The following is a 6,209-nucleotide window of genomic DNA, read 5'->3' as shown; positions in this document are numbered from 1 at the left end:
TCTGGAGTTCAGGGAAGTCCACCAGGGGGACCATCCAGAGAAAAGCAGCAAAAACCAATGTCCTCGATGTCCTCGATGTCCTCGATGTCCTCGATGTCCTCAGCTTCATGTAGTTTCTGTGAAAAGCACCAGGTGCTCCGAATGCTCAGCATTAAACCAGGCACCAGGTTTTTACAGCTGAGCGAGTGAAACCAGAGCATGCAAAGCATTCAGTAGGTCTGAATGGCGGCAGTGTCTCCCCCAGTGGACAGATGAGGAACAGCAGGCAGCTTCATGGAAAAGGTCTTTGGAACGTCTGGCAGGCAGGATTTAGGAACCATCAGTTCTGCTGGTGCAGTTCGAATTCTAAACTGTGATAAAGGTCTGTCATCTTTCACACACACACACACACACACACACACACACACACACACACACACACACACACACACACACACACACACACACACACACACACACACAGTTACGTGCCAGCATCAGACGCGCTCCTTGTCTGGAAGGATGAGCCCAAACATAAATAGCTGGAGAGAAGACAGGACAGAAGCCTTTCCTAATATAGCTGGAGTGCTCCGGCAGACAGGATGCTCTGCTGCTGCTGCTGCCGGCGGCGGCGGCTTCCCCGCTGCTCCGCACTGACCTGCACGCTTCCTTACAGCCTCTTCATATGGGAACCAGCCAGTGAGGACGGTGCAGGAGTTCCTACGGTAAGAACCCTTCTTCCTCCTCTCTCATGCTCAGCAGGGCTGTGAACGGATCCAGAAGTCAGGCTCACGCTGCAGCAGCTGTCTGTGGCTTCAGAAATTCTGATCAGCATCAGCAGGATTCCTGACTAACTTTCTCTTAATGATATAGACAAAAGACTTTGTTTTTTTCCCAGCATGCATTGCAGTTCTGGTGTCCTGATGAAAGAATAGCAAGACAAACTGTAGCAGCATCATAATAGAGAAACAGTCTGTTCAGACAGAACAAAGGATGGTTTCTTCATACACACTCAAATACGGCGTGGAAGGTTTCCAAAAACATGCAGCGTGGTTCCTGAGCAACGACATTTACAGAGCAACGCTCTGAAAACAGTGTTCCCACAAAATCAGCAGAAACTCTGAAAATATTTAGTCTTCATGTTGGTCCTTAGTGGGTGCTGTTTGTTTTAGTAATGAAACCACAGAGAACAATAAACATTAACACTGCAGAACCCGGAGAACAATCCACTGTAGACATTAACACTGCAGAACCCGGAGAACAATCCACTGTAGACATTAACGCTGCAGAACACGGAGAACAATCCACTGTAGACATTAACGCTGCAGAACACGGAGAACAATCCACTGTAGACATTAACGCTGCAGAACCCGGAGAACAATCCACTTTCTTTTGCTGGCTCTCGGAGGAGGCGGATGCTCCTCGCTCCTCCCTCCCTCTGGTCTCTGCTGCTCTCTTGTCTCGTCTGACTGGAGGAATCACTTGACTTGGTTTTTCGAACAAACCAAATATCAACCATGGAACTGATCAGCTGGTCTCCCATTTTTGGATTTATGATGATCGGCCTGCTGCTGATTGGCCGGTGCTGCGACCTGATCCTCTGGAGGATTAAGAAGACCGCCGCCACAAAAGACGTCCAAGGGAGGACGGTCTTTTCAAATCAACGGGCAGAAGCTGAGGCTGACTGTGCGAACTCTTTCGAAAGCTGGACAAGCACGATCCGGAGCAGAGGGGGAGGAGCCAACCACACACATACCTGGACTGACGAACTGATAGCCTCACACCTGCACCCACGACGTCTCCGTGCCCCCACCCAACCGCCCCCACCCCCTGCTGATGGACAGTGGGGATGACCTGGAGCGCTGAGGAAGCTGCGAACTGCTGCTGGACCGATGCTGCTGTCTCATGTCTGGATGTTTGTGTGCGGGTTTGTTTTGTTTTGGTTCCTCATCCTAACTTTGTTTCCCCTAGAAGGCACAGTCTGTAATGAAGGACCTTTTTTAAATCGTGATTGTTTGTGGTTAGCCGTTAGCCGCTAGCTGGCTGCTGGGGCGGGGCTTCTGGTTTCAGTTCGCACCAATCAGATGAGCCGGATTTCTTCTTCTTCTGCCCGTCTGCTCAGTGTTCATTACGATCGACAGCGCCCTCAAACGAGCAGCTGCTGTAATTGCATGTCATTGTCTGTGCGTTTGGTCCGTTGACGGTCCGCTCGACAGAACAAACAAAGGGGGAAAGATTCTCACGTCCCACCGAGCCAGGACAGACGAGTCCCGCACTGTCCTGGTACGAAAGCAGCCTGTGAATGTGGAGTGCAGGATCAGGACCAGGACCAGGAGCAGGACCAGGACCAGGACCAGGACCAGGACCAGGACCAAGAGCAGGAGCAGGAGCAGAACCAGGAACAGGACCAGGACCAGGAGCAGAACCAGGACCAGGACCAGGAACAGGACCAGGACCAGGAGCAGGAGCAGAACCAGGACCAGGAGTAGAACCAGGACCAGGAGCAGGACCAGGACCAGGAGCAGAACCAGGACCAGGAACAGGACCAGGAGCAGGACCAGGACCAGGACCAAGAGCAGGAGCAGGAGCAGGAGCAGAACCAGGAACAGGACCAGGACCAGGAGCAGAACCAGGACCAGGACCAGGAGCAGGAGCAGAGCCAGGACCAGGAGCAGGAGCAGGAGCAGAGCCAGGACCAGGAGCAGGACCAGGAGCAGGAGCAGAGCCAGGACCAGGAGCAGAGTTCTGGATACTTCAAAATGTTTGAGACTCAGGTGGTTTGGACTTCAGCAGAGGAGAGGTGGTGGAATGACAGGATGTGGACTTCAGGTGAGATGGACAGATCTAATGAGAGAGGAGTGGAGGAGGAGATAGAGCAGATGATTGGTGGAGGATCATCTTCAAAACAACAACATCTTCAACTGCATTTGAAACTTGGACCCTGTAGCTCTGGACTGAACAGGTTAAAGACCTGATTAATGCTGAGCATGCTAAGAAATGCTGAATAATGCGTCCCTCGCCTGTGTCCTCTGTCCAGGTGGAGCAGGTCCAGTCCGGCTCTCAGCAGGTGGAACAGCGTCAGCTCCAGAACTTCCAGTCTCTCTGCCTCCACCAGGTGAGTCTGGTCTGTGAAAGGCTAGAAGTGGACGGTGTCAGAGAGCTTTCAGTGTGATCAGCTGCTCTCCTGTGATGGACATGCTGCTGTCCTGCTGTCCTGTTGTCAGTGTGATGGACATCCTGAACCTGTGGAAGGACGACCCGGAGGAGCTGCTCCTGGAGCTGGGCTTCGGCTGTGACGAGCCGGACCTGTCGGGACGGATCCCCGCTCGGTTCATCAGTTACCAGTCTCAGGCCAGAGGGATCAACCTGCAGGTGTTCCTGGAGGCTCAGCAGAGCCGGATCGACCTGGAGAACCCAGATGTCAGTAGTAAGTGAGACTTCAGCTCTGGACTTGCTGTTTGTTCTCTGCCACTGCTCATCAAAATAAGCTATTCAATTTTTTGTTTTTTTTTCTTGGTTTCTTGAAATAAGGTCCAACACTAGGAGCCATTCTCAAAAGTGTCTGAGTGATGTTGTTGCATAAAAAACACTCAAAACACAACAAAAGTTTGACTTTTTCAGCTCATATGGAGGTGGAACAGGTGGCTAACCTCCGGCAGGCGAGCTGGGAGCCAGTTTCCTGTTGGTGCTCGGTCGGTCCTTCTCTTCAGCGTGTTGTCAGACGGTGCTACAGACTTCACCTTCGGAGCTTCTCCCTCCTCGCACATCGTTTTATCATTTCAATGGCAGCTGGCAGTATCGATATCTCACCAACCGACAGCTGACCCAGAGAAGCTTCCAGAGCCGCTCGCTGGCCGTCACGGCCTTTCTGAAGCAGCACAGTTCAGCAAATCGCTTCCCAGATAAAGATCCCGGTTTTCCCACACCATCAGTGAACGTTGTTTCAAGCGTCTTGTCAGCCTGGTGGGTTTCAGCTCTGGGCAGACACGATGGTCCCACCATGTTTTTTTTCAGAACTGTGCAGTACAGGTGCATTATGGGACACTGTTCTCAATTTTCAATCAATCAATCAATTTATTTTTGTATAGCCCAGTATCACAACAACAGCTGCCTCAGAGGCTTCAAGATGTTACATTGGTCGGTAAAAGTAAAAACAGTGAATAAGCATAATGGTAATATGTCAATATTCACAGTAACGAGACAGAACGAAGCAACCACCGCCTTCGACCCTCACATCCGGCAAGAAAAAACTCCAAAAACCCAGTGGGAGAAGAAGAAATCTTGGGGAGAACCACAGTATGGAGGGATCCCTCTCCCAGGGACGGACAGCTTTGGCAACAGCTAGCATGAGACAATAAGAAGTAAAGCCTAGGACTATGTTGAGGACAGTCCGTTGGACGGTCCAGCACAGGAACCACGGATCCCAGCAGTAGAACCGAAGCCAGTCCACGGGCAGGACCGACAGGGGTGTCCTCCCGGTCCAGACGGAGCTTGTTCATAGGCCTTCGTAATAGTGGAGTCAGCAACTGAAACTGGAGAAGACTCCCCCTCGAAGGGGGGGACAACAGGTGAAAAGCAATGAACGGACTAAAGGGAATAACATTCAGACATTAGAGGACAGGGCTCAGTGCACCGTACTTCCCACAGCATTCTAGCTCCTGGGGCAGCTTTGTGGATACTTAACTGTTTAAACTAGTATTTAGTTAGTATAGTTTAGTTTAGTTTAGTTTAATTTAGTTTGGTTTAGTTTAATTTTGTTTAGTGTAATTTGGTCTATATTCTAGACTTCTCTGTCTATATTCTGGATTGTTCTATGCGCTGGACTATTCTACATTCAGAACTGTTCTATGTTCTGGACTGTGCTGTGTTCCAGACTATTCTATACTCTGGACTGTTGTGCTTGTCATCAAGTTAAATCTCTCTCCAGAGTTCCACATCACTTCCTGCTATTATTTCCAGTTAGGACTAGTCTGATTGTTCTACTGATGGTTCTATTGTTGGAGTCTGATCAGAGGGAGCTGATGTACTGAATCTCTGAAGTTGTTTTATTCCTCTGAAAACTTGAGTTTGTTTCCTGGTTTAATCAGTGTTGGAGCTTTTTGTTGAAGATGGATTTGTGCAGTAGACCAGTGGCTCTACAGGCAACTTTAGTTCAGTTTGAAAACAGTGTTGATGTAGACATTGTTTTTAGTTGGTCTACATGGAACTTTATTTTGAAAGAAAATACAAAATGTCAAAAAGGAAATTCTTTCTTTGTATTCATTTGATTCTCAATGAAGTCTCTGTGGTAGGAAATGTTTTACATTACGGGCTCCACCTGCAAAACAACAGAATTTTGAAACATGCAATTCAAAATGTGAATAATCATAAAATCAGAATCTGAAACCTATACACCAGATTTTTACCAAGAGAGACTAAGTGTCCAAACAGACCTTAAAGCTCGTCCGGAGTTTTGAAAGAGAGAGGTTTTTTTTTAATCCAACTTCTCAGGTTCCCCCTCCCTCTGCTTTCATGAGCGACCAAGCCACGCCCCTTTAATTGTGCACGCTATTATCCGTCGGGTGAAAATGAGAGCCTCTGAGTCCTGCAGCATCCTCCATGTTGAGCTGTTTACGGTGGATGTTCAGCAGACAGTGGATATATCTGCTGCAGAGCTAACTCTCCTCTGCTGGGCGAGCGACGTGCTCTCTGGCTGCTCCACACTTTGACCGACAACACGACAAGGCGGAAGCTCGAACTCTATTGGCTGAAGCTGACCGGCGCTTTTTCGGATAACATGGGGGTCTATGAGAGGAATAAATACATTTTTATATTGCTTTATGCTGATATTATATTGTAGTTTCGAACCAGATACTACAATACCATTTAAGCCATTTAAGCTCTGTTGAAAAATGATACATACGTTGGAAACGAACGAAAACTCCGGACACGAGCTTTAATCTTCTGTCTGCAGAAGCACAGAGGTCAGCATCCACACATATCTCCCTTATGAAACGACGATCCGGCCAGGCGGCTTCTGTCTCATAAAACAGAGTCCAACCAAACCACAAAGGTCCAGGATCAGTCAGACCATATAATCCCAGATCCAGCTCACCTCTTTTATGAATCTGAATTTTCTGAATCCTGAATCAACACCCAAATGGAGGACCTTTATGAGACACTTGATCTGCCCGAGGTATCACACAGCAACAACCGAAAACTGAACATCGGATACTAAACTAACACCAGCT

This window comes from Salarias fasciatus, chromosome 9 (genome assembly GCF_902148845.1).
Source record: "Salarias fasciatus chromosome 9, fSalaFa1.1, whole genome shotgun sequence".
In the NCBI taxonomy this organism is placed as follows: Eukaryota; Metazoa; Chordata; class Actinopteri; order Blenniiformes; family Blenniidae; genus Salarias; species Salarias fasciatus.
Note: the sequence above shows the minus strand (reverse complement) of the source record.